The 22,950-nt window shown below is 55.3% G+C and overlaps 1 pseudogene across 1 annotated transcript; it reads right to left on the bottom strand.

The window, feature by feature from the left end:
• Window positions 1-485: 485 nt before the first annotated feature.
• On the bottom strand, window positions 486-2,493 carry LOC146759167 (uncharacterized; annotated as a pseudogene). Its single transcript, XR_014932404.1, has one exon. The product of XR_014932404.1 is annotated as an uncharacterized LOC146759167 (transcript).
• Between the last annotated feature and the right edge of the window lie 20,457 nt (window positions 2,494-22,950).

Below are 22,950 nucleotides of genomic sequence, written 5' to 3'. Positions count from 1 at the left end.
TGGACCAAGAAGTTGCTGCCTAGTCAGAGACAACCTTTTCATTGAGCCAAAGATCATGCACCCAGGGGACAACCATTGTGAGCTATTCTTGTCCCAAGTATCATTTTGTACCATTTGTGAGCCAAGTAAATCCAGCTGCTGGGGCTCCTCGGGAAGAGTGATGTTTAACCTACAAATAGTACAAGCCATTTTCCTTCTGAGATAGTATACGGAATCATTTCCCAGCCACCTCCAAGTTCTTTCTAGTACATTGCAGAACCGCAAACAGCCACTCTTTTTCCCAAGGTAACCCTTAAACGCAGAGTCATCCCATTCTGGGACCCCTATAAGGCATGTTTGAAAGGGTGACGTAGCTGACTGTAATGCAAGACAAAAGTCTGTTCTTCCTGTCTGATTAGCCCATGTAACCCATAAGTTCCCCGGTTGTTGAATCAAATGAATGCCCCCCACCGGCGACCAACACAGACACAAAAGGCACAACAGCATTAGCATGGTAGTTCTCGTTGGCAGCAAGGGTTGTTTCTCTGAGTTCTCAGGTTTCTTTTTCTTCAGCATCCACGAGAAAGTCCTTCTTTTGTGCTCTGTCGATTCAGGATTCCTTGGGTGGCCGATCAAGAGGTCCATTATCAACGCCACTATGAGGTCTGCACCCTTGGACCAGTTTAAAAGAGTGGGAAGGAGCCCTGGGCCATTGGCACCCTCCCATACCAGTTTTCCTGTGGCAAAACCTTGAATTTTTGACACTGATGTGCATCATGTCCAGCCCAACCACACAATTGACAAGGTTCCCCCAGTCCCTGTGATTCCTTCTGATTAAACCTCTTAGGGCATTGGGCTTTAAGGTGACCAAGCTGTCCACACTTAAAGCACGGGCCCTTATCCTTATTTTCCCCAACTCGAGAGGCTGCCATTACTGCAGCAGCCATCCCCTGCATGGCAGTTACAAAGCCCTAATTAGTCAATGGTGCATTTTTCTGATGATCTAGCACGTACTTGATGATCTCTCCTGGAGTGTTCAAAGTCCCAGGTGCCGCCCTTATAATCTGTTGAATGTCTGGCAGCGATTTTTGTTTAAGACAATCTATCACGACTAAAGATTGGACCCCCTTTGGGAGGTCAGACCCCTCCACCGCACGGATCAAGCGATTCGCAAAATCAGAGAATGGCTCGGAGGGCTCCTGTTTGATGTCTGTCCATGGGAGCACAGGCTCTGCAACCTTAGCCACCATCCGCAGAGCCTGAAGGGCTGCGGTCGTGAGCGCTGCCAACTCCCCTGCTCTAAGCGCATTCGCCTGGCCCTCCGGGGACCCCACCATGCCATCTGCTAACCCCTGAAGACGCGCAAGAGTCGTCTTGTCTTTTCGACCCTGGCCATTAGCCGGATGGTTATTATCACGGGTCGCAGCGGCTACCACAACCTGAAGCAGCCTATTCCACTCATCGTACCATAAGGTATATTGCACAGGCTCAAGGATGACACGCATAAGGCTGACCACATCATAAGGCAGAAGACTAGAGGCCATGAGAGCCTCAACTGCCGACATAGTCACTGGAGAACGCAAGCCTTTGTTTTTGACCAAATCCGCAAGGCGAGTGACCGCCTTAGAGTTTAAAGGGGTCCAAGCTGTACCCTCTGCATTCACTGTTACTGGAAAGGCAAACGTAGCCGTCACATCGGCTGCTCTGACATCCTCCCTCACCTGAGCCCAGTCAGTGAGTGTGGGCGGGCTCCACGGGCCAGATGCCACAGGACCACACCCCTCCTGGGTGTGTCCCGGGGCCGTCTGCATCGAAGTGCTACGCCCACATCCAGTGCCCTGCTGGGCGGAGTGATCCGCCCCTTCAGGGGAGTGACCAGAGCAACAGGCAGAACCTGGCAGTGAGACAGTACCACCCTCCCCCACTGCCCTCTTATCAGTTGTGCAGAGAGCAACAGTACATTCCACCGAGGGTCCCCCTCCCCCTTCATCCATAAATGATTTTAATGTAGGATATAGTCTCCGTGCTGGATAGGGAGGTGGGGGCGGGGTGTACTCTGGAGCTGAGTGGTCTTGTTCAACTTCCTCCTCCTTTGTTCTTGAAGGTGTTACGTCAGTTGGAGCCGAGGGGGTCGGCACTATCTTCTCCTCCTTTGGATCTGTAGGAGAGATGAGACCCCCCCCCGGTTCCCCTCGCCCCCAACCCCAACAGTTCCCTAGCCCGATCCCCCGCAATCTTCTCTTCCCTTGCCGCCTTAAGCGCCTCCAAGACTAATCCCCAGACCTTGAACTCTGTAACTTTTCGGGTGGCCAGCACCCTTTGTGAAAGCGCCATTGTGAGCGCATCCCAGTTATTGGGATCATATAAATCAGAGGGGGATGTTAACATCCCCTCCTTCTCCAGCAGAGAAAGAACTGCAGCAACCTCCTTCTTAGAAGGAACATCCTTCCCACAGTGAGTTTTACATGCATGCAGAATCACCTTAATAACGGCTTCCATGTCACCTCCGGCCAAACGTATCCCACCTGGCCCCAACCTGGCGCTTCCCCAACAGTACCGAGGGGGTTCCGAGCTCTCCCTACTGCCTGACGAAGAGTTATGGCCAATCCTCCCATCCCAGTCTTTCACCACTCCGCGAGTAAATAATTAGCGCTCCGCAGTGAGAACCTTCGCCGTTAGAATTATAGCTGCTCCGCTTCCAATCACGTCCAGGGTCACCATTTGTTACCTTTATCTTGTCAGTGTTCTCTGGAAGTTTGCAGCTTGACCAATTACTGATATGACACCAATATGATGAGCAGTAAAATGGCGATCTATTGAAGCTAACACACGTATATATACCCTATGCCCTTCGTGTACGCCCACTGGAAATGTATACATCTTGATGGCATGGGGATGGACCTATCTCGTCACAGCCCGAAAAGCGCACACTCGCCTAATACAACAGGGGGGCAGAATAGAATGGCTGGACTTGGGGGGGCAGAATGAGCTGAATGGACTTGGGGGGCAGAAGAGGGGGATGAGAGGACTTACTTGGGGGGCTGAGTGAGGGGACAGGACCTGGACTTGGGGGGCAGAATGTGGATATTGGACTTGAACTTGGGGGGCAGACTGAGGTGAATGGACTTGGGGGGCAGATATGAGGACTTTGGAGTTGGACTTGGGGGGCAGAAAGACAGGACTGGATTAGTACTTGGGGGGCAGACGGGGATGGATGCACTTATGGGGCAGAATAGAATGGATGCACTTGGGGGGCAGAACAAGATGGCGGCACTTGGGGGGCAGAGTGAGCTGAATGGAGTTGGGGGCAGGACACCATGACTGGACTTGGGGGTCAGAAGGTGATGAGCTGGACTTGGGGGGCAGAAGGCAATGGTTGGACTTGGACTAGGGGGGCAGAATGAAGGAGATGGCGGCACTTGGGGGGCAGAACGAGGGGACTGAACCTACATAGACTGGACTTGGGGGGCAGAATATAATGGATTCACTTGGGGGGCAGACAGATGCGTGGACGTGGGAGGCAGAAGGAGGGCACTAGCTTGGACTTGACTTGGGGGGCAGATTAGCTGAATGGACTTGGGGGACAGGATGAGGGGAATTGAGTTGGACTTGGGGGCACTTATGGGGCAGCTATGGGGCTCCTATTGGGTCACTTATGGGGCACCTATGGGGCAGCTCTAAGGCCGCTATCGGGCAGCTATGGGGATGCTATGGGGCAGCTATGGGGTACTTATGGGGCACCTCTTGGGCACTTGTGGGGCACTTTTGGGGCTGCTATGGGACACTTGTGGGGCACCTATGGAGCGGCTATGGGGCAGCTGTGGGATAGCTATGGGGCTGCTATGGGGTGGCTATTGGGCAGCTATGGAGAACTTATGGGGTCCCTATTGGGCTCTATGTGGTCTCTATGGTGTTTAATGGTGGCCTATGGGGCTGGACGTTGGGGACAGGATGTGATGGCGGCACTTGGGGGGCAGATTGAGTTGAATGGATTTGGGGGGCAGAATGAGGGCTATGGAGTTGGACTTGGGAGGCAGAATAGAATGGCTGGACTTGGGGGGCAGAAGTTGATGGCTGTAGTTGGGGGGCAGAAGGCAATGACTGGACTTGGGGGTCAGAAGGCCTTAATACACTTGGGGGGCAGGATGAGGGCTCTAGAGTTGGACTTGGGGGGCAGAAGTTGATGGCTGGAGTTGGGGGACTGTGTGTAATAATGGACTTGGGGGGCAGAATAAGAGGATTGGACTATGGGGTGCTTATGAAGTGACTATGTGGCTCTATGGGGTGTCTATGGGGCTCTGTGGGGTTTCTGTGGGGTGTCTATGGAGCTCTATGGGTCACTATGGGGCTCTGTGGGGCTCTATGGGGTGTCCATGGGGCTCTATGGGGTGTCTATAGTGTCTATGGGGTGTCTATAGGGTCTATGGGGTGTCTATGGGGCTCTATGGGATGTCTGTGGGGTGTCTATGGGGCTCTTTGTGGTGTCTATGTGTCACTATGGGGCTCTATGGCGTGTCTATGGGTGTCTATGGGGTGTCTATGGGGTGTCTATGGGGCACTATGGGGTGTCTATGGGGTGTCTATGGGGCTCTATGGGTCACTATGGGGAGTCTATGGGGTGTCTATGGGGCTCTATGGGGTGTCTATCGGGTGCCTATGGGGTGTCTATGGGTCAATATGTGGCTCTATGGTGTGTCTATGGGGCTCTATGGGGTGTCTATGGGTTGTTTATGGGGCTCTATGGGGTGTATATGTGTTGTCTATGGGGCTCTATGGGGCGTCTATGGGGCTCTATGTGGTGTCTATGGGGCTCTATGGGGCTCTATGTGTCACTATGGGTCACTATGGGGCTGTACTTGGGGGGCAGAAGGCAATGAATTCTCTTGGGGGGCAGGATGAGGACTGGAATTGTGGGGCAGAATAAGAGCACCTTATATGTGGGGCAGAGTGACCTGAATGGACTTAGTTGTCAGGATGAGATTGGACTTATTTAGACTTGGGGTGCAGCAGGTGATGAGAGCACTTGGGGGGCAGAGTGAGCTGAATGGACTTGGGGGGCAGATGAGATGTACGACTTGGGGACAGAGTGGGGGTATTGGACTTAGGGGGCAGAAAGGGGGGGACTGGACTTGGGGGGCGAGGGACAGGACTGGACATGGACTTGGGGGGCAGAAGGAGATGGATGGAGTTGGGGGGCAGAGGGAGAGGACTGGACTTGGGGGGCAGAATAGAATGGCTGGACGTGGGGGGCAGAATGAGAAGAATGCACTTGGGGGTAGGATGTAATGAGTGCGCTTGGGGGGCAGAACGCATAGATTGTACTTGGGGGTAGAAGGTGGGTATTGGGTTTGGACTTATGGGGCAGAGTGAGCTGAATGGACTTGGGGGGCAGGATGTGATGGCTGTATTTGAGGGTCAGAATGTGATGAATGGACTTGAGGGGCAGGACACAATGAGTGGACTTGGGGGGCAGGATGAGGGGAATGGAGTTGGACTTGGGAGGCAGAAGGACACGACTGCACTTGGGGGGCAGGATGTAATGGCTGCACTTGGGGGGCAGAACAAGATGGCGGCACATGGGGGGCAGAGTGAGCTGAATGGACTTGGGGGACAGAATGAGATGGGAGGACTCGGGGGGCAGAGTGGGAGTACTGGACTTAGGGGTCAGAAGCACAGAACAGCACTTGGGGGGCAGAAGAACTTAATGTACTTGGGGGTTGGAATGTGCTAAAAGGACTTGGGGGGCAGGATGGGGGCTCTAGAGTTGGACTAGGGGGCAGGGCTTACTTGGGGGGCAGAAGGCGATGATGAATGGACTTGGGGGGCAGAAGGACACAACTGCACTTGGGGGGCAGGATGTAATGAGTGCACTTAGGGGGCAGACTGAGCTGAATAGACTTTGGGGGCAGGATGCAATGAATTGACTTGGGGGGCAGGAGGAGATGGCGTCATTTGGAGGGCAGAATGGAATGGATGGACTTGGGGGGCAGAGGTGATGAGTGGACTTGGGGGGCAGAAGAACATGACTGGACTTGGGGGGCAGAATGAGATGAGTGGACTTGGGGGTCAGAAGGCCTTACTACACTTGGGGGGCAGGATGAGGGCTCTAGGGTTGGACTTAGGGGGCAGACTGAGCTGAATGGACTTGTGGGGCAGAAGGTGATGAGTGCACTTGGGGGGCAGAAGGACACGTCTGGACTTGGGGGGCAGACTGAGGGGACAGGAGTTGGACTTGAATGGCAGAATGACATTGAAGGACTTGGGGGGCAGAACAAGATGGCGGCACTTGGGGGGCAGAAGGAGTGCACTGGAATTGGGGGGCAGAATGAGGGCAGTGGACTTGGGGGGCAGAAGGAGATGAGATGACTTGGACATGTGGGGCAGAATAAGGGCACCATATATGTGGGGCAGAGTGACCTGAAGGGACATGGGGGGCAGAATGAGATTGGACTTACTTAGACATGGGGGGCAGAAAGAGATGGCGGCACTTGGGGGGCAGAGTGAGCTGAATGGACTTGGGGGGCAGGATACGATGAATGGACTTGGGGGCAGAATGTGATGGGGAAACTTGTAAGGCAGAATGAGTGTAGTGCACTTGGGGGGCAGAAGGACAGGACTGGACTTAAACTTGGGGGGCAGAATGGGAGTCCTGCAGTTGGACTTGGGAGGCAGAGTGAACTGGGTGGACTTGGGGGGCAGAACGGGGGTCCTGCAGTTGGACTTGGGTGGCAGAATGTGATGAAAGGATTTGGGGGTCAGAAGGTGATGAATGGACTTGGGGGTCAGAAGGTGATGAATGGACTTGGGGGGCAGAAGGTGATGAATGGACTTGGGGGTCAGAAGGTGATGAATGGACTTGGGGGGCAGAAGGTGATGAATGGACTTGGGGGTCAGAAGGTGATGAATGGACTTGGGGGGCAGAAGGTGATGAATGGACTTGGGGGTCAGAAGGTGATGAATGGACTTGGGGGGCAGAAGGTGATGAATGGACTTGGGGGGCAGAAGGTGATGAATGGACTTGGGGGGCTCAGAAGGCGATGAAAGGATTTGGGGGTCAGAAGGTGATGAGATGATGTCACGGTTTCTACGAAAAATCCACCTGTGTCCGTGACAGGGGCCCTCGGCCAAAAGGAAAAAAAGTTAATAAGGAAAAGAAAACAGCGGCAACGATGTAAGGAGGCACACTTATTTACTAAATACTATATCGAAATACAGGATAACACAATAGAATACAATGTAATTGAAAATTGAGCTAATGAATCAAGCAAAATAGGAGAGAGAATGAGTCCCGTAACCGAGGCCTACTGTGAATCTGGGCGAACGGCTGAAGGCTCCCACACACTGCCCTGAACGCCAGAACTCGAAAGACGTCAGTCTGTTCTGCGACAGAGTTAATATAGAGTCCAGGTCCCGTGACCCATCGTGTTGCTCTCTGGGAGATGTAGTCTTCTTCTGTAAGTTGCAGATTCAGTAAAATTATCCATGCTTTATATGATGTTATGATGTGGAATACTGATAGCAAAATTACAACATTATTAAACCATGACAATCTGACCCACAGCAGCTCCTGCCCCATAGACCTGATTCACATGCGCCCCACAGCAACTCCTGCCCCATAGATCTGACCCACATTTACCACACAGCAACTCCTGCCCAATAGATCTGACACACATCCGCCCCACAGCACCTCCTGCCCCATAGATCATACTCACTTGCACCCCACAGCAGTTTCGCCACATAGATCTGACACACATTCACCACACAGCAGCCCCTGCCCCATAGATCTGACCAACATCTGCCCCAAAGCATCTCCTGCCCCATAGATCTGACCCACATCAGCCCCACAGCAGCTCCTGCCCCATTGATCTGACCCACATGTGCACCACAGCAGCTCCTGCCCCATAGATCTGACCCCCATCTGCCCCACAGCAGCTCCTGCCTCATACATCTGACTCACAGCATCTCCTGCCCCATAGAACTGGCCCACATCAGCCACAGCAGCTCCTGACCTATAGATCTGACCCACATCTGACCCACAGCAGCTCCTGCCCCATAGATCTGACCCACATCTGACCCACAGCAGCTCCTGCCCCATAGATCTGACCCATATCTGCCACACAGCAGCCTTTGCCCCATAGATCTGACCCACATCTGCCCCACAGCATCTCCTGCCCCATAGATCTGACCCACATCTGCCCCACAGCAGCTCCTGCCCCATAGGTCTGATCCACGTCAGCCCCACAGCAGCTTCTACCCCATAGATATAACCCACGTCAGCCCCACAGCAGCTTCTACCCCTTAGATATAACCCACATCAGGCCCACAGCAGCTCCAAACACATAGATCTGACCCACATCAGTCTCACAGCAGCTCCTACCCCATAGATCTGACCCACATCAGCCACACAGCAGCTCCTGCCTTATTGATATGACCCACATCAGCCCCACAACAGCTTCTACCCCATAGATATAACCAACATCAGCCCCACAGCAGCTCCTGCCCCATAGATCTGACCAAATTCTGCCCCACATCAGCTCCTGCACCATAGATCTAACCCACAGCAGCTCCTGCCCCATAGATCTGACCCACATGTGCCCGACAGCAGCTCCTACCCATAGATCTGACCCATATCAGCCCCACAGCAGGTTCTGCCACATAGATCTGACCCACTTCTGCCCCACAGCAGCTTCTTCCCCATAGATCAGACCTACATCACCCCACAGCAGCTCCTCCCCAAAGATCTGACACACATCTGCCCCACTGCAGCTCCTGCCCCAAAGATGTGACCCACATCAGCCACACAGCAGCCTTTGCCCCATAGATCTGACCCACATAATCTCCACAGCAGCTCCTACCCATAGATCTGACCCATATCAGCCACACAGCAGCTCCTGCCCCATAGATCTGACCCACATCTTCCCCACAGCAGCTCCTGCCCCATAGATCTGACCCATATCAGCCACACAGCAGCCCCTGCCCCATAGATCTCACCCACATCCGCCCCACAGCAGCTCCTGCACAATAGATCTGACCCACATCAGCCCCACAGCAGATCCAGCCCTATAGATCTGACCCACACCTGCCCCACAGAACCTCCTGCCCCATATATCTGACCTACATCAGCCACACAGCAGATCCTGCCCCATAGATCTGACCCATATCAGCCACACAGCAGCTCCTGCCCCATAGATCTGACCCACAGCAGCTCCTGCCCCATAGATCTGACCCACAGAACCTCCTGCCCCTTAGATCTGACCCACATCAGCCACACAGCAGATCCTGGCCCATAGATATGACCGACAGGTGCCCCACAGCAGCTCTTGCCCCATAGACCTAACCCCCATCAGCCCCACTAGTTCTACGGCCCCATAGATCTGATCCACATAAGCCCCACAGAAGCTCCTGCCCCATAGATCTGACCCAAATCTGCCCCACAGCAGCTCCTGCCCCATTGATCTGACTCAAATCTGCCCCACAGCAGCTCCTGCCCCATTGATCTGACCCACATCTGACCCACAGAAGCTCCTACACCTTAGATCTGACCCACATCATCACCACAGCAGCTCCTGCCCCATTGATCTGACCCACATCTGACCCTCAGCAGCTCCTGCCCCATAGATCTGACACACATCTGCCCCACAGAACCTCCTGCCTCATAGATCTGACCCACATCTGCCCCACAGAACCTCCTGCCCCATAGATCTGACCCACATCAGCCACACAGCAGCTTCTGCCCCATAGATCTTTCCCACTGCAGCTCATTCCCCATAGATCTGACCCACATCTGCCCCAAAGCAGCTCCTGCCCTATAGATCTGACCCACACGTGACCCACAGCAGCTCCTGCACAATAGATCTACCCACAGCAGCTCCTGCCCCATACATCTGATTCTCATGTGCCCCAAAGCATCTCCTGCCCCATAGATCTGACCCACATCTGCCCCACAGCAGCTCTTGCCCCATAGACCTAACCCGCATCAGCCCCACTACTTCTACGGCCCCATAGATCTGACCCAAATCTGCCCCACAGAAGCTCCTGCCCCATAGATCTGACCCAAATCTGTCCCACAGCAGCTCCTGCCCCATAGATCTGTCCCACATCTGCCCCACAGCAGCTCCTGCCCCATGGATCTGACCCACATCCGCCCCACAGCAGCACCTACCCATAGATCTGACCCATATCAGCCAAACAGCAGCTCCTGCCCCATAGATCTGACCCATATCAGCCACACAGCAGCTCCTGCCCCATAGATCTGACCGACAGGTGCCCCACAGAAGCTCCTGCCCCATAGATCTGACCCACATCTGCCCCACAGAACCTCCTGCCCCATAGATCTGACCAACAGCAGCTCCTGCCCATAGATCTGACCCACATCTTCCCCACAGCAGCTCCTACCCATAGATCTGACCCATATCAGCCACACAGCAGTTCCTGCCCCATTGACCTGACCCAAATCTGCCCCACAGCAGCTCCAGCCCCATAGATCTGACTCACATCAGCCCCACAGCAGATCTAGCCCTATAGATCTGACGCCCCACAGCCCCACAGGAGCTCCTACCCCATAGATCTAACCCACATCACCTCCTGTCCTATAGATCTGACCCACATCTGTCCCACAGCAGCTCCTGCCCCATAGATCTGACCCACATCACCTCCTGTCCTATAGATCTGACCCACAGCAGCCCCACAGCAGCTCCTGCTCATAGATCTGACCCACATCAGCCCAAGAGCAGCTACTGCCCCATAGATCTGACCCACATATACTCCACAGCAGCTCCTGCCCCATAGATCTGTCCCACATCTGCCACACAGAGCCTCCTGCCTCATAGATCTGACACACAGCAGCCCCACAGCAGATCCTGCCCCATAGATCTGTCCCACATCTGCCCAACAGAACCTCCTGCCCCATAGATCTGACCCACATCTGCCTCACAGAACCCCCTGCCCCATAGATCTGACCCACATCTGCCCCACAGAACCTCCTGCCCCATAGATCTGACCCACATAATCCCCACAGCAGCTCCTGCACCTTAGATCTGACCCAAATCATCCCCACACCAAATCCTGCCCCATAGATCTGACCCATATCTGCCACACAGCAGCTCCTGCCCCATAGATCTGACCCACAGCAGCTCCTGCCCCATAGATCTGACCCAAATCTGCCCCTCAGCAGCTCCTGCCCCATTGATCTGACTCACATCTGCCCCACAGCAGTTTCTGCACCTTAGATCTGACCCACAGCAGCTAATGACCCATAGATCTGACCCACATCATCTCCACAGCAGCTCCTGCCCATAGATCTGACCCACATCTTCCCCACAGCAGCTCCTACCCATAGATCTGACTCATATCAGCCCCACAGCAGCTCCTGCCCCATAGATCTGACCCACATCAGCCCAAGAGCAGCTACTGCCCCATAGATCTGACACACATATGCTCCACAGCAGCTCCTGCCCCATAGATCTGACCCACATCTGTCCCACAGCAGCTCCTGCCCCATAGATCTGACCCACAGCAGATACTGCCACATAGATCTGACCCAAATCTGCCCCACAGAAGCTCCTGCCCCATAGATCTGACCCAAATCTGTCCCACAGCAGCTCCTGCCCCATAGATCTGACCCACATCTTCCCCACAGCAGCACCTACCCATAGATCTGACCCATATCAGCCACACAGCAGAGCCTGCCCCATAGATCTGACCGACAGGTGCCCCACAGCAGCTCTTCCCCCATAGACCTAACCCCCATCAGCCCCACTGCTTCTACGGCCCCATAGATCTGACCCACATCAGACCCACAGCAGCTCCTGCCCCATAGATCTGACCCACATCCTCCCCACAGCAGCTCCTGCACAATAGATCTGACCCACATAATCTCCACAGCAGCTCCTGCCCCATAGATCTGACCCACATCTGCCCCACAGCATCTCCTGCCCCATTGATCTGCCCCACATCTGCCCCACAGCAGCTCCTGCTCAATAGATCCGACACAAAGCAGCTCCTGCCCCATTGATCTGACCCACATCTGCTTCACAGGTGCTCCTGCCTCATAGATCTGACCCACATAAGCCCCACAGCAGCTCCCGCCCCAAAGATCTGACACACATCTGCCCCACAGCAGCTACTTCCCCATAGGTCTGACCCACATCAGCCCCACAGCAGATTTTGCCAAATAGCTCTGACACACATCAGCCCCAAAGCAGATCCAGCCCTATAGATCTGACCCACACCTGCCCCACAGAACCTCCTGCCCCATAGATCTGACCCACATCAGCCACACAGCAGCTCCTGCCCCATAGATCTGACCCACATCTGCCCCACAGCAGATCCTGCCCCTTAGATCTGACCCACATCAGCCACACAGCAGATCCTGCCCCATAGATATGACCGACAGGTGCGCCACAGCAGCTCTTGCCCCATAGACCTAACCCCCATCAGCCCCACTACTTCTACGGCCCCATAGATCTGACCCACATAAGCCCCACAGAATCTCCTGCCCCATAGATCTGACCCAAATCTGCCCCACAGCAGCTCCTGCACCTTAGATCTGACCCACATCATCAACACAGCAGCTCCTGCCCCATTGATCTGACCAACATCTGCCCCTCAGCATCTCCTGCCCCATTGATCTGACCCACATCTGCCCCACAACAGTTCCTGCACCTCAGATCTGACCCACAGCAGCTAATGACCCATAGATCTGACCCACATCATCTCCACAGCAGCTCCTGCCCATAGATCTGACCCACAGCATCTCCTGCCCCATAGATCAGACCCACAGCATCTCCTCTCCCGTAGATCTGACCCACATCTACCCCACAGCAGTTTCTGCCCCATAGATCTGATCCACATCTTCCCCACAGCAGCTCCTACCCATAGATCTGACCCACAGCATCTCCTGCCCAATAGATCAAACCCCATCGGCCCTAGAGAATCTCCTGCCCCATAGATCTGAACCACATCCGCCCCACAGCAGCTCCTGCACAATAGATCTGACCCACATAATCTCCACAGCATCTCCTGCCCCATAGATCTGACCCACATCTGCCCCTCAGCATCTCCTGCCCCATAGATCTGACCCAAATCTGCCCCACAGCAGCTCCTGCACCATAGATCTGACCCACAGCAGCTAATGACCCATAGATCTGACCCACATCATCTCCACAGCAGCTCCTGCCCATAGATCTGACCCACATCTGCCCCACAGCAGCTCTTGCCCCATGGACCTAACCCCCATCAGCCCCACTACTTCTACAGCCCCATAGATCTGACCCACATAAGCCCCACAGAAGCTCCTGCCCCATAGATCTGACCCACATCTGCCCCACAGCAGCTCCTGCCCCATTGATCTGACTCACATCTGCCCCACAGCAGTTTCTGCACCTTAGATCTGACCCACAGCAGCTAATGACCCATAGATCTGACCCACATCATCTCCACAGCAGCTCCTGCCCCATAGATCTGACTCACAGCAGCTCCTGCCCCATAGATCTGACCCAAATCTGCCCCACAGCAGTTCCTGCACCTTAGATCTGCCCCACAGCATCTAATGACCCATAGATCTGACCCACATCATCTCCACAGCAGCTCCAGCCCATAGATCTGACCCACATCTTCCCCACAGCAGCTCCTACCCATAGATCTGACCCACATCAGCCCAAGAGCAGCTACTGCCCCATAGATCTGACACACATATGCTCCACAGCAGCTCCTGCCCCATAGATCTGACCCACATCACCTCCTGTCCTACTGATCTGACCCACATGTGCCCCACAGCAGCTCCTGCCCCATAGATCTGACCCACAGCAACTCCTGCCCCATAGATCCGACACACATGTGACCCACAGCAGCTCCTGCCCCATAGATCTGTCCCACATCTGTCCCACAGAACCTCCTGCCCCATAGATCTGACTCACATCAGCCCCACAGAACCTCCTGCCCCATAGATCTGACCCACATCTGCCCCACAGAACCTCCTGCCCCATAGATCTGACCCACATCAGCCACACAGCAGATCCTGCCCCATAGATCTGACCGACAGGTGCCCCACAGCAGCTCTTCCCCCATAGACCTAACACCCATCAGCCCCACTGCTTCTACGGCCCCATAGATCTGACCCACATCAGACCCACAGCAGATCCTGCCCCATAGATCTGACCCACATCCGCCCCACAGCAGCTCCTGCCCCATAGATCTGACCCACATAATCTCCACAGCAGCTCCTGCCCCATAGATCTGACCCACATCTGCCCCACAGCATCTCCTGCCCCATAGATCTGACCCAAATCTGCCCCACAGCAGCTCCTGCCCATAGATCTGACCCATATCAGCCACACAGCAGCTCCTGACCCATAGATCTGACCCACAGCAGCTCCTGCCCTATAGATCTGACCCACAGCAGCTCCCGCCCCATAGATCTGACCCACAGCAGATCCTGCCCCATAGATCTGACCCACATCATCCCCACAGCAGCTCCTGCCCATAGATCTGACCCACATATGCTCCACAGCAGCTCCTGCCCCATAGATCTTTCCCACATCTGCCCCACAGCAGCTCCTGCTCAATAGATCCGACACAAAGCAGCTCCTGCCCCATTGATCTGACCCACATCTGCTTCACAGGTGCTCCTGCCTCATAGATCTGACCCACATAAGCCCCACAGCAGCTCCCGCCCCAAAGATCTGACACACATCTGCCCCACAGCAGCTACTTCCCCATAGGTCTGACCCACATCAGCCCCACAGCAGATTTTGCCAAATAGCTCTGACACACATCAGCCCCAAAGCAGATCCAGCCCTATAGATCTGACCCACACCTGCCCCACAGAACCTCCTGCCCCATAGATCTGACCCACATCAGCCACACAGCAGATCCTGCCCCATAGATCTGACCCACAGCAGCTCCTGCCCCATAGATCTGACCCATATCTGCCCCACAGAACCTCCTGCCCCATAGATCTGACCCACATCAGCCACACAGCAGATCCTGCCCCATAGATCTGACCAACAGGTGCCCCACAGCAGCTCTTGCCCCATAGACCTAACCACCATCAGCCCCACTACTTCTACGGCCCCATAGATCTGACCCACATAAGCCCCACAGAAGCTCCTGCCCCATAGATCTGACCCACATCTGCCCCACAGCAGCTCCTGCCCCATTGATTTGACTCACATCTGCCCCACAGCAGTTTCTGCACCTTAGATCTGACCCACAGCAGCTAATGACCCATAGATCTGACCCACATCATCTCCACAGCAGCTCCTGCCCATAGATCTGACCCACATCTTCCCCACAGCAGCTCCTACCCATAGATCTGACTCATATCAGCCCCACAGCAGCTCCTGCCCCATAGATCTGACCCACATCAGCCCAAGAGCAGCTACTGCCCCATAGATCTGACCCACATCTGTCCCACAGCAGCTCCTGCCCCATAGATCTGACCCACAGCAACTCCTGCCCCATAGATCCGACACACATGTGCCCCACAGCAGCTCCTGCCTCATAGATCTGACCCACGTCAGCCCCACAGCAGCTCCTGCCTTATAGATATGACCCCCATCAGCCCCACAGCAGCTTCTACCCCATAGATCTGACCCACATGTGCTCCACTGCAGCTCCAGTCCAGTAGATCTGACCCACATCAGACCTACAGCAGCTGCTGACCCATAGATCTGACCCACATCTGCCCCACAGCAGCTCCTGCCCCATAGACCTGACCCACATGTTCCCCACAGCAGCTCCTGCCCCATAGATCTGACCCACAGCAGCTCCTGCCCCATAGATCTGATTCAAATCTGTCCCACAGCAGCTCCTGCCCCATAGATCTGACCCAAGTCAGCCCCACAGCAGCTCCTGCCTTATAGATATGACCCACGTCAGCCCCACAGCAGCTTCTACCCCATAGATCTGACCCACATGTCTTCCACTGCAGCTCCAGTCCCATAGATCTGACCCACAGCAGCCCATGCCCCATAGATCTGACCAACATCAGCCACACAGCAGCTCCTGACCCATACATCTGACCCAAATCTGCCCCACACCATCTCCTGCCCCATAGATCTAACTCACATGTGCCCCACAGCAGCTCCTGCCCATAGATCTGACCCACAGCAGCCCATGCCCCATAGATCTGACCAACATCAGCCACACAGCAGCTCCTGACCCATACATCTGACCCAAATCTGCCCCACACCATCTCCTGCCCCATAGATCTAACTCACATGTGCCCCACAGCAGCTCCTGCTCCATAGATCTGACCCACATGTACCCAAGAGCAGCTCTGCCCCATTGATTTCACCCACATCAGCCCCACAGGAGATCCTGCCCAATAGATCTGACCCCCATCAGCCCCACTGCAGCTCCTGCCCCATAGATCTAACCCACATCAGCCCCACAGCAGCTCCTGCCCCATAGATCTGACACACATCATATGTAAAGCAGCTGCTGCCCAATAGATATGACCCACAGCAGCTTCAGCCCCATTGATCTGACCCACAGCAGCCCCACAGCAGCTCCTGCCCCATAGATCTGTCCCACATCTGTCCCACAGAACTTCCTGCCCCATAGATCTGACTCACATCAGCCCCACAGCAGCTCCTGCCCCATAGATCTGACCCACATCTGCCCCACAGAACCTCCTGCCCCATAGATCTGACCCACATCAGCCACACAGCAGATCCTGCCCCATAGATCTGACCGACAGGTGCCCCACAGCAGCTCTTCCCCCATAGACCTAACCCCCATCAGCCCCACTGCTTCTACGGCCCCATAGATCTGACCCACATCAGACCCACAGCAGATCCTGCCCCATAGATCTGACCCACATCCGCCCCACAGCAGCTCCTGCACAATAGATCTGACCCACATAATCTCCACAGCAGCTCCTGCCCCATAGATCTGACCCAAATCTGCCCCACAGCAGCTCCTGCCCATAGATCTGACCCATATCAGCCACACAGCAGCTCCTGACCCACAGATCTGACCCACAGCAGCTCCTGCCCCATAGATCTGACCCACAGCAGATCCTGCCCCATAGATCTGACCCACATCATCCCCACAGCAGCTCCTGCCCATAGATCTTTCCCACATCTGCCCCACAGCAGCTCCTGCTCAATAGATCCGACACAAAGCAGCTCCTGCCCCATTGATCTGACCCACATCTGCTTCACAGGTGCTCCTGCCTCATAGATCTGACCCACATAAGCCCCACAGCAGCTCCCGCCCCAAAGATCTGACACACATCTGCCCCACAGCAGCTACTTCCCCATAGGTCTGACCCACATCAGCCCCACAGCAGATTTTGCCAAATAGCTCTGACACACATTAGCCCCACAGCAGATCCAGCCCCATAGATCTGACCCACACCTGCCCCACAGAACCTCCTGCCCCATAGATCTGACCCACATCAGCCACACAGCAGATCCTGCCCCATAGATCTGACCCAAATCTGCCCCACAGCAGTTCCTGCACCTTAGATCTGACCCACAGCAGCTAATGACCCATAGATCTGACCCACATCATCTCCACAGCAGCTCCTGCCCATAGATCTGACCCACATCTTCCCCACAGCAGCTCCTACCCATAGATCTGACCCATATCAGCCAGACAGCAGCTCCTGCCCCATAGCTCTGCCCCACAGCATCTCCTGCCCCATAGATCAGACCCACATCTGACCCACAGCAGCTCCTGCCCCATAGATCTAACCCACAGCATCTCCTGCCCAATAGATCTAACCCCATCGGCCCTAGAGAATCTCCTGCCCCATAGATCTGACCCACATCCGCCCCACAGCAGCTCCTGCACAATAGATCTGACCCACATAATCTCCACAGCAGCTCCTGCCCCATAGATCTGACCCACATCTGCCCCACAGCATCTCCTGCCCCATAGATCTGACCCAAATCTGCCCCACAGCAGCTCCTGCCCATAGATCTGACCCATATCAGCCACACAGCAGCTCCTGCCCCATAGATCTGACCCACAGCATCTCCTGCCCCATAGATCTGACCCACATCATCCCCACAGCAGCTCCTGCCCATAGATCTGACCCACATCTTCCCCACAGCAGCTCCTGCCCCATAGATCTGACCCATATCAGCCACACAGCAGCCCCTGCCCCATAGATCTCACCCACATCCGCCCCACAGCAGCTCCTGCACAATAGATCTGACCCACATCAGCCCCACAGCAGATCCAGCCCTATAGATCTGACCCACACCTGCCCCACAGAACCTCCTGCCCCATAGATCTGACCCACACCTGCCCCACAGAACCTCCTGCCCCATAGATCTGACCCACATCAGCCACACAGCAGATCCTGCCCCATAGATCTGACCCACAGCAGCTCCTGCCCCATAGATCTGACCCACATCTGCCCCACAGAACCTCCTGCCCCATAGATCTGACCCACATCAGCCCAAGAGCAGCTACTGCCCCATAGATCTGACCCACTTAAGCCCCACAGAAGCTCCTGCCCCATAGATCTGACCCAAATCTGCCCCACAGCAGCTCCTGCACCTTAGATCTGACCCACATCATCAACACAGCAGCTCCTGCCCCATTGATCTCACCCACATCTGCCCCACAGCAGCTCCTACCCATAGATCTGACCCATATCAGCCACACAGCAGCTCCTGCCCCATAGATCCGACCCACATCTGACCCACAGCAGCTCCTGCTCCATAGATCTGACCCACCTGTGTCTCACAGCAACTCCTGCCCCATAGATCTGACCCACAGCAGTGCCTACCTTATAGATTTCACACACATGTGCCCCACAGCAGCTCCTGCCCCATAGATCTGACCCACAGCAGCTCCTGCCCCATAGATCTGACCCACTTGCACCCCACTGTATCTCATGCGCCATAGATCTGACCCACATCATCCCCACAGCAACTCTTGCCCCATAGATCCGACCCACATGTGACCCACAGCAGCTCCTGCCCCATAGATCTGACCCACAGCAGCCCCACAGCAGCTCCTGCTCATAGATCTGACCCAAATTAGCCCAAGAGCAGCTCCTGCCCCATAGATCTGACCCACATATGCTCCACAGCAGCTCCTGCCCCATAGATCTGTCCCACATCTGCCCCACAGAAACTTCTGCCTCATAGATCTGACCCACATCTGCCCCACAGAACCTCCTGCCCCATAGATCTGACCCACAGCAGCCACACAGCAGCTCCTGCCCCATAGATCTGACCCACTGCAGCTCATTCCCCATAGATCTGACCCACATCTGCCCCAAAGCAGCTCCTGCCCTATAGATCTGACCCACACGTGACCCACAGCAGCTCCTGCCACATAGATCTACCCACAGCAGCTCCTGCCCCATACATCTGATTCTAATGTGCCCCACAGCAGATGCTGCCCCATAGATCTGACCCACATGTGCCCCACAGCAGCTCTTGCCCCATGGACCTAACCCCCATCAGCCCCACTACTTCTACGGCCCCATAGATCTGTCCCACATCTGCCCCACAGCAGCTCCTGCCCCATAGATCTGACCCATATCAGCCACACAGCAGCTCCTGCCCCATAGATCTGACCCACATCCGCCCCACAGCAGATCCAGCCCCATAGATCTGACCCACATCAGCCCCACAGCAGATCCAGCCCCATAGATCTGACCCACATCTGCCGCACAGAACCTCCTGCCCCATAGATCTGACCCACATCAGCCACACAGCAGATCCTGCCCCATAGATCTGACCCATATCAGCCACACTGCAGCTCCTGCCCCATAGATCTGACCCACAGCAGCTCCTGCCCCATAGATCTGACCCACATCTGCCCACAGAACCTCCTGCCCCATAGATCTGACCCACATCAGCCACACAGCAGATCCTGCCCCATAGATCTGACCGACAGGTGCCCCACAGAAGATCCTGCCCCATAGATCTGACCCACATCTGCCCCACAGAACCTCCTGCCCCATAGATCTGACCCACAGCAGCTCCTGCCCCATAGATCTGACCCACATCTTCCCCACAGCAGCTCCTACCCATAGATCTGACCCATATCAGCCACACAGCAGCTCCTGCCCCATTGATCTGACCCACATCTGCCCCTCAGCAGCTCCTGCCCCATAGATCTGACCCATATCAGCCCCACAGCAGCTCCTACCCATAGATCTGACCCATATCAGCCACACAGCAGATCTAGCCCTATAGATCTGACCCACATCTGCCCCACAGCAGCTCCAGCCCCATAGATCTGACTCACATCAGCCCCTCAGCAGCTCCAGCCCTATAGATCTGACGCCCCTCAGCCCCACAGGAGCTCCTACCCCATAGATCTGACCCACATCACCTCCTGTCTTATAGATCTGACCCACAGCAGCCCCACAGCAGCTCCTGCTCATAGATCTGAACCACATCAGCCCAAGAGCAGCTCCTGCCCCATAGATCTGTCCCACATCTACCCCACAGAACGTCCTGCCTCATAGATCTGACCCACAGCAGCCCCACAGCAGATCCTGCCCCATAGATCTGTCCCACATCTGCCCAACAGAACCTCCTGCCCCATAGATCTGACCCACATCTCCCCCACAGCAGCTCCTGCCCCATAGATCTGACCCACATCTGCCCCACAGAACCTCCTGCCCCATAGATCTGACCCACATAATCCCCACAGCAGCTCATGCACCGTTGATCTGACCCAAATCATCCCCACAGCAGCTCTTGCCCCATAGATCTGACCGACAGGTGCCCCACAGCAGCTATTGCCCCATAGAACTAACCCCCATCAGCCCCACTACTTCTACGGCCCCATAGATCTGACCCACATAAGACCCACAGAAGCTCCTGCCCCATAGATCTGACCCACGTCAGCCCCACAGAAGCTCCTGCCCCATTGATCTGACTCAAATCTGCCCCTCAGCAGTTCCTGCCCCATAGATCTGACCCACTTCTGCGCCACAGCAGCTCCTACCCATAGATCTGACCCATATCAGCCCCACAGCAGCTCCTGCCCCATTGATCTGACCCACATCTGCCCCTCAGCAGCTCCTGCCCCATTGATCTGACCCACATCTGCCCCACAGCAGTTCCTGCAACTTAGATCTGACCCACAGCAGCTCCTGCCCCATAGATCTTACCCACATCATCTCCACAGCAGCTCCTGCCCCATAGATCTGACCCACAGCAACTCCTGCCCCATAGATCCGACACACGTGACCCACAGCAGCTCCTGCCCCATAGATCTGTCCCACATCTGTCCCACAGAACCTCCTGCCCCATAGATCTGACCCAAATCAGCCCCACAGCAGCTCCTGCCCCATAGATCTGACCCACATCTGCCACACAGAACCTCCTGCCCCATAGATCTGACCCACATCAGCCACACAGCAGATCCAGCCCCATAGATATGACCGACAGGTGCCCCACAGCAGCTCTTGCCCCATAGACCTAACCCCCATCAGCCCCACTGCTTTTACGGCCCCATAGATCTGACCCACATAAGCCCCACAGAAGCTCCTGCCCCATAGATCTGACCCACAGCAGCTCCTGCCCCATAGATCTGACCCACATCTGCCCCTCAGCAGCTCCTGCACCTTAGATCTGACCCACAGCAGCACCTGCCTTATAGATCTGACCCACATCATCTCCACATCAGCTCCTGCCCCATAGATCTGACCCATATCCTCCCCACAGCAGCTCCTACCCATAGATCTGACCTACATCAGCCACACAGCAGCTCCTACCCATAGATCTGACCCACATCTTCCCCACAGCAGCTCCTGCCCCATAGATCTCACTCACATCAGACCCACAGCATATTTTGCCAAATAGCTCTGACACACATTAGCCCCACAGCAGATCCAGCCCTATAGATCTGACGCCCCTCAACCCCACAGGAGCTCCTACCCCATAGATCTGACCCACATCACCTCCTGTCCTATAGATCTGACCCACAGCAGCCCCACAGCAGCTCCTGCTCATAGATCTGAACCACATCAGCCACACAGCAGCTCCTGCCCCATTGATCTGACCCACATCTGCCACACAGCAGCTCCTGCCCCATAGATCTGACCCACAGCTGATACTGCCACATAGATCTGACCCACAGCAGCTCCTGCCCCATAGATCTGCCCCACAGCAACTCCTGCCCCACAGATCCGACACACATGTGACCCACAGCAGCTCCTGCCCCATAGATCTGACCCACATCTGCCCCACAGAACCTCCTGCCCCATAGATCTGACCCACATCAGCCACACAGCAGATCCTGCCCCATAGATCTGACCGACAGGTGCCCCACAGCAGCTCTTGCCCCATAGACCTAACCACCATCAGCCCCACTACCTCTGCGGCCCCATAGATCTGACCCACATAAGCCCCACAGAAGCTGCTGCCCCATAGATCTGACCCACATCTGCCCCACAGCAGTTTCTGCAACTTAGATCTGACAAACAGCAGCTAATGACCCATAGATCTGACCCACATCTTCCCCACAGCAGCTCCTACCCATAGATCTGACCCAAATCTGCCCCACAGCAGCTCCTGCCCCATAGATCTGACCCACATCCGCCCCACAGCAGCTCCTGCACAATAGATCTGACTCACATCAGCCCCACAGCAGCTCCAGCCCTATAGATCTGGCGCCCCTCATCCCCACAGGAGCTCCTACCCCATAGATCTGACCCACATAAGCTCCTGTCCTATAGATCTGACCCACATCTGTCCCACAGCAGCTCCTGCCCCATAGATCTGACCCACATCTGCCCCACAGCAGCTCCTGCCCCATAGAGGTGACCCACATAAGCCCCACAGAAGCTCCTGCACCTTAGATCTGACCCACATCTGCCCCACAGCAGTTCCTGCACCTTAGATCTGACCCACAGCAGCTAATGACCCATAGATCTGACCCACATATTCCCCAAAGCAGCTCCTACCCATAGATCTGACCAATATCAGCCACACAGCAGCTCCTGCCCCATAGATCTGACCCACAGCAACTCCTGCCCCATAG

Source organism: Coturnix japonica, chromosome 10 (assembly GCF_054131305.1).
Source record: "Coturnix japonica strain WE chromosome 10, WE-NBRP24, whole genome shotgun sequence".
Taxonomy (NCBI): Eukaryota; Metazoa; Chordata; class Aves; order Galliformes; family Phasianidae; genus Coturnix; species Coturnix japonica.
Note: the sequence above shows the minus strand (reverse complement) of the source record. Positions and strands in the feature narration are given on the sequence as shown.